The sequence below is a fragment of the Pelmatolapia mariae genome, linkage group LG16_19, assembly GCF_036321145.2.
Source record: "Pelmatolapia mariae isolate MD_Pm_ZW linkage group LG16_19, Pm_UMD_F_2, whole genome shotgun sequence".
Lineage (NCBI taxonomy): Eukaryota > Metazoa > Chordata > Actinopteri > Cichliformes > Cichlidae > Pelmatolapia > Pelmatolapia mariae.
The window spans coordinates 19,567,131-19,577,814 of record NC_086241.1 but is presented as its reverse complement, the minus strand read 5'-3'; the positions used below and the strand labels follow the sequence as shown (position 1 = coordinate 19,577,814).

Below are 10,684 nucleotides of genomic sequence, written 5' to 3'. Positions count from 1 at the left end.
CTTCAGCCCGATCACAGAAGCGTGGGTACAAGCAACAGTCCAAAAATAAAATAGAATAAAAACCAGGCGAACCAGGAAAAGGTAGGCCTACTTAATAAAACAAGATAAGACAAGATAAAACAATTCAAAACCAGACAAGACAAGACAAGACAGCAGGCTCCACCGAGGAGGAGCCCTCACAACAACGGCTAGGCAGGCGTCTTGATTCTTCAATTAAAGCTGTGCGAGTTGCCACGGAGGTGAAGGCAGCGATCAAACCCTAAAACAGATAAATGTAACCTTAGCCTCTGGTAGCTGTTAATGCTAATAAAAATAGTTTTAATGGCTGGGGAGAAGGCAAACGAACTCAACAACTTCTTCAACAGGTTTGACCAGCCTACAACCTCCCCACCCAAAACCTTTACTACAGAGCCCTCTCCCCACTCTCCTACCTCCCTCGCTTCCCCCCCTCCCAGACACTATGACACCCCCTTCCTCCAACCCCTCTCTCAACAGCAGGACATCTTCCCCCCCCTCCTTCCAATCATCTCCCAGTGTCACAGTGGATCAGGTCAGGAGACAACTGAGGGAGCTTCGCCCCAGGAAGGCAGCAGGCCCAGACAAGGTGTGTCCCAGGATGCTAAAGGCGTGTGCTGCTGAACTTGGGGAGCCGCTACAACGAATCTTCAATCTCAGTCTGCGACTGGGGAGAGTGCCCGCCCTATGGAAGACATCCTGCATCGTCCCGGTCCCCAAAAGGAACCAGCCCAATGAGCTGAATGACTTCCGACCGGTGGCACTGACGTCACATCTTATGAAGACTCTAGAGCGGCTCTTCCTCAACCTCCTCCGACCACAGGTACAACATGCCCAGGACACACTACAGTTCGCATACAAGGCGGATGTCGGAGTGGAGGATGCCATTCTGTACCTCCTACATAGAGCCCACTCACACCTGGACAAGGGAAAAGGCACAGTCAGGATCCTGTTTCTTGACTTTTCGAGTGCCTTTAATACCATCCGGCCCTGTCTGCTCCAGGAAAAACTGAACAGGATGCAGGTGGACCCCTGCCTGGTTGCTTGGATCTCTGACTACCTCACTGACAGACCACAGTACGTCAGGCTGAAGGACATCACGTCGGACACTGTGGTCAGCAGCACAGGAGCACCACAGGGAACTGTGCTGTCCCCTCTTCTCTTCACCCTGTACACCTCTGACTTCTGCTATAACTCTGAATTATGCCATATTCAGAAGTTTGCAGACGACACAGCCATCATGGGGTGTATCTGGGATGATCAGGAAGAGGAGTACAGAAGTCTGGTGAGGAACTTCGTCACATGGAGTCACACAAACCACGTGCAACTCAACACCTCAAAGACCAAGGAACTGGTTGTGAACTTCGGGAGGTCCAGAGCAGGTCACCTGCCGGTTCCGATAGAGGGAGAGGAGGTGGAGGTGGTCAACAAGTACAAGTACCTCGGGCTGTGGGTGGACAACAAACTGGACTGGTCATGCAACACAGAGCACCTGTATAAAAAAGCCCAAAGCCGACTGTACTTCCTCAGGAGGCTGAGGTCTTTTAACATCTGCAGGAAGCTCCTGAGGATGTTTTACCAGTCGGTGGTTGCTGGAGTACTATTCTATGCTATGGTGTGCTGGGGGAGCAGCACAGCAAAGAAGGACTCATACAGGCTGGAAAAACTGATCAGGAAGGCTGGCTCTGTGGTCGGCATGAAACTGGACACTTTGGTGACAGTGGCAGAGAAAAGGACACTAAAACAATTGGTGGACATTATGGACAATGCTGGGCATCCTCTGCACATGGCCATAAACAACCAGAGGAGTCCATTTAGTGACAGGTTGCTTCTCCCAAAAACAAGAACCAACAGACTTAAAAACTCCTTTGTCCCACACGCCATCAGACTGTTTAACTCCTCTCTGGAGGGGAAAGGGAGGGGAAACAGGAGGACAAAGGAGGGGGGAACAACTAAGCTGTAGTGCCTCTTCACTTCACTGTGCAATACTTTTGTTAATAGCCAACGGTGCAACAGACTTCAATACGTGAAATGTGCAATTCCTTTGTATTCTTATTCCTATTTATTCTATTTATCCCTTTTGTATATTTTATTTATATATGTCTCTGTATTTATATATGTGTATATATAGTATTCTGCTCACATTCTGTAACTTCTGTCGGTGCTGTGCTATTGGAAACCGAATTTCCCAGAGGAACCCACCCGCGGGATTTATAAAGTTTTATCTAATCTAATCAAAGAGATTACAGGATGACGACAACCTCAGCAACAGGATTACTCTCACCACTAACCAAGTGTGTTTGCTTTTGGAACTGTGTCTTAATTCCACATATTTCACATACAAGGGTCAGTACTACAGGCAGAAACATGGGTGTGTCATTTGTACATGGAAGAAGTGGAAATGAAGGCTTTGTTATCCTACCCCGGAACACCACCAAGTCATTAGTTCAGGTATGTGGATTACACCTGGGTGAAAATCAAATCTAATCAAAATCAAATCTAATTCTAATAACAATTCACGGATCACATTAACTCGGTGGACCAACACATCAAATTCACCAGGGAGGATATGAAAGTGGCAGGTTAGCCTTCTTAGACTGTGAGACTTCAATCAGTAGTGGGGGATAGTTAAAAGCTGATATGTACCATAAACATGGATCAGTATTTAAGGTTTGACTCTCATCATCCACAAACTGGGTGTCATCAGGACGCTACAACATAAAGCAAACACCATCCCCACAGACTCAAGAAGGCCCTCAGTAAATGTGGCTATCCCAGCTGGACATTTGCTGGACATTTGTCAAAGCTGGGAAGGCACCTAAAGAAAGCTCCAGCCGACCCAGGAGAGAAGGACAACTGTTGCCTAAGCAAAAACCTGTAGTGATCCTGTCCAACTCATGGCCATTGATCAGTGGTCTTTGATAAGTGGTTGTTGATGAATGCTCATCACAATTTGCATATTAATGATTAAGGAACTGACCTCACAGCAGACTGTAATATTGGCATCCTGCCTAGGCTACCGTAGATCTGGAGGTGGAGTTGATCCTACCACTTCCTCACTGCTAATTTGTTTCTATTGTTATAAGTTGTACAAGTAATATTAACATAGAGTAACAGGTAACAGATGTACTACTTGACAGGGAAAAGTAGCAAAGATTTCTCCATGGACTATATAGATAACCTATACCAGGCTTATCTGTACAAAAACCGATGGCTCTAAAGGTATCGAAACACGTCATGTAGGAATTGCATTTTGCAATACCAAAGTTAAAAATAACTGAACTGCAATGGATGTCAGAATAACTGTGATAATAATGGAACTACAGTGCACTCAGATCAGTTTGAGGCAGTGTAGTAAGAAAATTATTGAGAAAGGGAAAACGTAACATATTTTATATAGTGAGGTGGACACAGAGGAGCTTGCACACCCCCAGCTTTCTGTAGCTAGGGTGTGCAAGAAGTATGTTTTGATGCAAGGCTCTGGATTAAAAGTGGTGGCACAGCAGCAATTTGGATGTTGTTTGGAAGAATTCTGCATAAAATGTAGTTTTGAAAGATATAAAAAACAAAAAGTACTATTGGATTATGAGAATCAGTGCACAAAGTCTTTATGAAGTAGGAACCTTCCATTGCTTGGCTCAGTCTTGTATCACCACTCCAGAGGACTAGGTGGCAGTAATAAACTTTATGTTGGTTGGGGTTCTGTTTGGTTTATATGCAATGTGAGGATGCATGATTAGGTTCGCTGTAGTTTCTGGAAACAGGAAAGAATGAGAAAAAAAAAAGAAAATATGGAATAAATTAATTAAATGAACTTCAAACACCCACATGGCATCATACTAATGAATTGCATCAAGGTATAAATATCAAGGTAAAAACTAATAGTAGTCAAGTACGTCAAGCAATAAGTAACTAAACAGAGTAATGATAAATATACAACACAGTGACAAAATAAATGGTATTTTGATCATAATATATTAAAAATAATGTGATGTGAGTCATACCAGTCTTAACAAATAAAGGATGTGCAGTTCACTTACTTCACCATGGCATCTGCTTCAGAGATAACCTTGGCTATTAGCTAAGGGCTGGTGGGTAATGCAGTTCCAATCAGATAGCAGTTACTTTCCTACAATTTTATTTGGCTCTGGATTGTGCAAGCTTTGGAACCTGTTTTAAGTTTTTTGGGTGAACTTTAATGTTACTTCTATACAGGTCCCAATATAGGTGCCTCATTTTTACTAAAAAAATCTTTTTGAGAAATAAGGACAATAAAAGGAAAAGCTGATGTGTTACTGTCATGGGCCACAAGACCAGTACATAGGCAGAACCCAAAAGCAGGCTCAATGAACAACAGGTAAGTACAATGAACTTAAATTTATTTAATCTCATTGGTCTGGAGGTGGTAACCGTGCAAGTATCCCAGAGAGTGAAAAGAGGGTAGTCCAGCCATTTCCAAGATTCAAACATATGAGAGCCAAGTTCCAACCATGGGGTAGAGGACGGTCTGGCGGAGAGTGGAAGTCAGCACTGGTCTGAAGTACTCCACAGCTGATTGTTGTTTAAATGCTTGCAAGGGGCTGTGGAAGGTGAGGGATGGAAACCCCGCCCCGGGAGCCGGGCCAGGATGGTAGGACCACAGTGGAAAAACCCCCAGACATTCGCACGGTCCATGACAGTTACTGGTGGTCATGTTTAGACAGGCACTTGTTAATAATCTTGGTTTTAGAAATTAAAAACTGCTGTAACAAAGTTCATTGGAAACATTTGTCTTTATGAGGACGTTGATACACATAAAGTCTGTTTTCCTCCAGTAGCTTTAAGGTTGCTGAAATTTTCTTATTCCTCACTGACCGACAGTATCCATTTACCTAAGTCTTCATTAAATCTTTATGATGATCACACTGACAGAAATACCACAACACAGCACTTTGTGAAACTGACAGCTGAAACTGTTTTTTCAGCCTGATTAGATAGGTGTTTATCAAAGTAATAAGTTATTGGTGAAGTGTAACTGATACACACAGCCTGATCACATTATTTGGCAGAAATGGATCTGCACGTAATTAGATAGATACTTTATTTTTGAACAAATAAATAAAATAAAGTACAAAAACAAGATACTACATGATCTACATGATCATTTTCAACCCCATCCTTCTTTATCGCTCTTTCTCTCTCTCTCTCTCTCTCTCTCTCTCTCTCTCTCTCTCTCTCTCTCTCAATATATGTAAATTTCTGCACTTAGTTCTTGTTGGTTTGTTTGCTTTATAAAGGAATCAAGAAGACCATTTAACCCTGGAGAACCCATGGGGTCAGATCCGGCCCCATTGGTTTTCTAGGGAAATTTGACCCATGGGTTCTCCAGGGTTAAATAATAAATACCAATACTGTGCTACCTTTTTTTCTAGAAGACTATAATTAATAAGACTACATTGGATCTTGCTTCACATTTATTTTTACTTCTGTTTTATTACATTTTGTTTTATTTTTATTACTTTATTTTTATTGCAATTTGTTGTGGAATTGCTCCTTAGACGGGCAGGTAACTGGTTGTAAATCTGTCTTACCTAGTTGAAGCTTAAGCTTTAGCATAAGCTTAGTTGAATGTGTTCATTCCCCAAACCTGCACCGTTAAGTCTTACATGTAATTTCCACATAATTCAATTGAGAGTTTTTATAATTAGATATTGGATTAAATATATTGTGTTGCTGAAGCTGTGTACTTTCATGCTGTGTCTTGCAAAACAAATCAAAGGATAATTATTTTGTGTTATTCAACGTTTGCATGATTAGGCAGTTTAGTGCAGGCTAAACCGTGTGTTTTGCAGTACTAGTGAGTCCTTCAGGTACTAGTACTAGTGAGGTTTACAGCAATGCATTTCAAGTGCTACAGAACAACATATGTTGTTCATTGCAACTCTTAGATTATATCAAGAGTGGTAAAGATTAACTTGAATTTAAGATGGAGACATGGATTGGATTCATTTACCTTTTATACCATTTTTATATTTTCTGGGGTGGGGGTGGGGGGTATTTTATCATTTAAAACAATGAAACTATTTTTATCTCAGGAGGTTTTTGCATATTTCAGTTCAGTAGTATCAGTTTTTATATCATCATTATTATCATTATATCATGTCCCCTTTAAGACTATGAATTTGATTGTATTATATTAAAAATACTGCTACACTGACACTCTGGTGTGTATTTGGCGTTGCTCATTTGAGTTACTTATTAATTAACTAACTAATTAGTCATTATTCTTAAAATTGTCCTATCACTCAAATGATTTGTTTTGTAATTTTTTGGTCTCTTTTAATCTTTAATGTGGATTTGAGCATTTTATTATGTGACTGTGTTAAGCAGAGGTTTTATGAAGTCATATTCCTGGTATTTAGAGGCTAATTGGTAGTCTGACTACTGCTCAGTAGATGCTTTTATTCCTTGTGCTGGAGTGCCATCTTGTGGCACATTTAAGAATTATTCAAAATATATCCTTTGTATTTTTGTACAGTCAGATATACAAAGGAGTATTCAGGCAGAAAAAAATATGATTTGTACGTTTTGAGAAAAGACACGATTCTTTTTCTTAATGTGGCACAAATACTCCATCGTACAAATACGACTATTCCTTAACAGGTCTGTAATGTGGGTATTTGAAGCCAATCATGTTAACCTTATTACTTATTCATATATAAATTCATGTATAAACTGAATGTCTTACAACTCAATTCCTGAATGTAAGCCCCCCGTCTCACCAAGGATTATCACAGTACCACAATTCATACACATTTCTTAAGAGAAATACAATATCAAGTAAACTCAGGCAGATTTTCCCCCAAAGTACTGTGGAGGAATTACAACCATTTTTTAATGCACAGTCCCCCATTGAAAGAGGCTCCAAAGTAACTGAACAAACCAACATAATTTGAAATTTAAGGATTGTGTTTAAATATTTGGATAAAAATGCTTTGTGGTTTAGAACCTTTTTTCTAATCAACTTCCTTCACTGTAGACCCCTCACAGCACTCAGAGGCCACAGAGGCCACAACAAAGCCTAAGCGGGGCTGTCTTCTTCTTTGATGGCTGACAACCATCACATAGCTGCATTAGCACCACTTCCTGGGCTTGAATGGTAATACAAGACTCCATAATACAAGTTACACCATCTTCTAAAGACTTTGGAAAATATTACTTCTCTTTTTTCCTATTATCTTATCATGACTCAGTCCTAACTTAATCCTATCTAATCAAACTTTTTTGTCTTTTTTTTTAATCTATGTCCAACCAATGCTGCAATTTCCTTTCTATTTTAAATACTAAGTGCCTTTACTTCCAATTTAAATTATGTAAAATCCATTTCCATCTTGTATCGTTTCAGTGCTTAGTCAAATTAACTGCACATATGATGGCATACAAATAGATTTAATTTCTCTCACCTCATCACTTGGTGAGAAGACAGCAGGAATGCCTTACAGTAAATCTATTGGTTATTTGAACAGAAATTAAGAAAAAAAAATTTCCCATCCAAAAAAATCATGGAGAAATATATTGAAGGTTATTTTTCTTTAGTGGCATTGAGGCATTTTTCTGTGTGTAAATCCCGTTGGATGCTATATTGTGTTTTAGTTGCCTTTCTGTTCAGACTGCAAGACAGGATAACTAGTATATCAATATATGATATGGGTAATACGTAAATAAGCATTATATTATATGTAAGTATTATAATTAATACTTATAATGCACCGTCTCCTATTTAAAGAGGCTCAAAAGTAACTGAACAAACCAACATTATTTTACATTTTAAAGGATTTTAAAGAATTGTCTTTAAATATTTGGATAAAAATCCTTTGCAGTCTAGAACCAGTGGACATCAATAAAAACACATCTATTTTTTTAAATGTGTGTGTGCGTGCGGAGTCCTGTCTGTGCCCCTCAACAATAATATTTAACTATTAATCACAGTTTTGCTAAATAAAAGGATCTGGCTTGCATCAGTCACATGATCACCATTAACCAATGATCGCCCTTGACGGCAGAACGCGCTGGTTACGAGCCGGGAACGAGCTCACAAAGAGCACGCGCATTTTTTGCGGTCCGGAGCTGTAGGAGAAACACAAATTACCTCAGACACACAGACTGATGCGACAAAACCAGTAAGTAGGTGTACAGCGTACACTGTAGTCTATAGCACACAGGAGTATTAGCTTATTATGTACACGTTGGTAAGTTGTCTTGTGACAACTGACGAACTGAAACAAATGAGCGTGCTGTGTGTGTAACAGCGCGACAAACATTACCTGTCCTTTTATTAACTGCACAAGTAGTGCTGGTCATAGCTGCTGGCTAACTGGGTAAGGCTGTCATGGGTCTGTAGCTCTGTCCACCAATTTAGGGAACATATTTAGTTTTAAAGTAAGTTACAGGGCTTTTCCTGCCTTTCTGGAGGGATTATATTTCACTTAAAACGATCTAATATGCATGTCCACATAATTATGTATTATTATAATTATAATATTAAAAAAACACGCTGTGTTTCAAAGAACATACATTAAGAAACAGATTATATTAGATTTATATTTTAAATAAGACAAAATGCTGATTTTACAGCAGCAAAATTATTGTATCTCTACAGTTTAAAAATGTAATAAGCTTTCTGCCTGCACAGAGTGGATGGTGAAACAAATGGAATCATCATAAATACATTATTTCATATTTATTACTTTTTTTCCCCTCATCACTTTATTATTGTAGCTCTGGTAATAAATAATAAGGGAAGGATTCTGGATCAGCACCATGATGGAAACTTGTGCCCACAGTATATACAGTATTCTGAAGAAGGTCTAAAATGTCACTGTGTGTGCATGCATGTGTGTGTTTTATGTATATGGATTTTTTAAATTACTACTCATGATATAACATTGTCCAGACATGGCTGGTAAGGACATGAGGAGGAAACAGTAGGAGCTGTGTGAGGCTACTAAAGGCAGTGAATCCCTCAGCAGCTGGATTACAAAGAGCACAGGTAACATTAACACATGTACCAGTTGTTGGAGAGGTATTCCAGTATAAAAATAATAATAAGCACAACTGGAATGTTTTGCTTCTATAACATTTTTCTGTCATCATTTTATTATAGATTAAGTGTAAGAGTTGTTAAGTGTGGATAATTAAATAATAGTTTATTGAAATAGCAAGTTGTGCCTTGTTCTCAGATGGACAGCAAGTGGAGAGTGATATATGAGATGAGGAAATAGAAGGAGGAAGAGAGGCAAAGAGTGAATCACAGGCAGAGCCTTGTTTATTTCTCAGTTTTTTGTTGCCTTATGGTTCCAAGCGCTGTCACCAATCTTTGCATTTTGTTATTATCTCATGACACGTGTTTAATCAGCTACCATCTCTCCTATGGACGTTTTAATGTCTACAGTCTCAGATCAACACAGCCCTGCCCTCGAGCACTATCAGCAGCAGGAGCAGCAGCAACCCCTCAACAGCAACATTGTACCCATCAGGTAAAACATAGGCTACGTTTGCTTTGCCTCACAACAGTGATATAGTATGATGCGATCCCATATTAGATTCTTGATGAATGTGTGTTGTTGTTATTGAGCCTGGTTCAATGTGCCCCTTTTTAGCTTTGAGCACCCGCCCCTGTAAACGTCTCTGCACGGCCCTGCACTCTACTGCATGAAGAAAAATACCTCATCAAAAGCACAAAGGGCTGGTTCAGCCCTTGTAAGTTAGCATTAGTTTGCAGTACTGACAGAAGTAGTGAAAAATTGTGTGATTTATTTTATTTTGTTACCTGAAAAAAAACATACATTTTATTTGTTAACATTATCTTCCAATTTGAATTTTATTTTTTTAAATCGTGTATTAAAGACATCATAGACACAAGTTTTTTCAGTATCTAATATCCAAGTCTGTGAGCAGCGTGGTATGAGCTCCTCAAACTAAGTTGCATTTAACTATTCTTTTTTACCTGATGCAATTTTCAGATGTTTCAAAACCTAGACATATATTTCCTTATGTACATAAAATAATTGTAGTTTAGAGTAAAGCAATACTTTATATGCAGGCAGACACAATAGAAAATGATCACTGATAAAAATACTGACAAAAGTTCAACAGCAGGATAGAAAAAAAGCACATTGATGCATTTATTAGAAAGTTAAAAGGTTTTATTCCCCTGCAGAGGAAGAAAACTAGCATGATCCCACATAGAAGGAATCCAATTGCAGATGGGAGTATATATAAAAAATACTTTGATGAAATGGATTCTGCATAAACAAGTAGCCAATTAATTTTAATTGCTTATTGTTTACTGGAAGTCATTATAACTGTTTTGTTTGTTTGTTTGTTTGTTTGTTTGTTTGTTTGTTTTTTCTACCCACCTTTGGGGTTCTCAGACACAGTCAAATTCCACATAATGCTGTGTAGTCCATCTAGGCCACTTATGATACATGTATAAAGTCCTTCATCCTCAGGTTGAGCACTAAAAATAATTATCTCTCTGGGTAACTCATGATTTATTTTCAGTTTGTAAAATGAAAAATTTGAAGAGGTGCAATTCAGCACAACGGAATATTGGAAAGCAGATCTGCCGTTGCTCCAGGAGATTTGTGTTGCATTTATATTGGATATGTTGCAAGACAATGTCGCTGAG

The 10,684-nt window shown here is 39.0% G+C and overlaps 1 long non-coding RNA gene across 1 annotated transcript; it reads left to right on the top strand.

Annotated features, from left to right (window-relative positions):
* The first annotated feature begins 7,943 nt into the window (after window positions 1–7,943).
* On the top strand, window positions 7,944–9,469 carry LOC134644034 (uncharacterized). The gene is made up of 3 exons (XR_010096452.1): window positions 7,944–8,174; window positions 8,948–9,043; window positions 9,446–9,469. It is a non-coding gene; the product is annotated as an uncharacterized LOC134644034 (long non-coding RNA).
* Window positions 9,470–10,684: the final 1,215 nt, after the last annotated feature.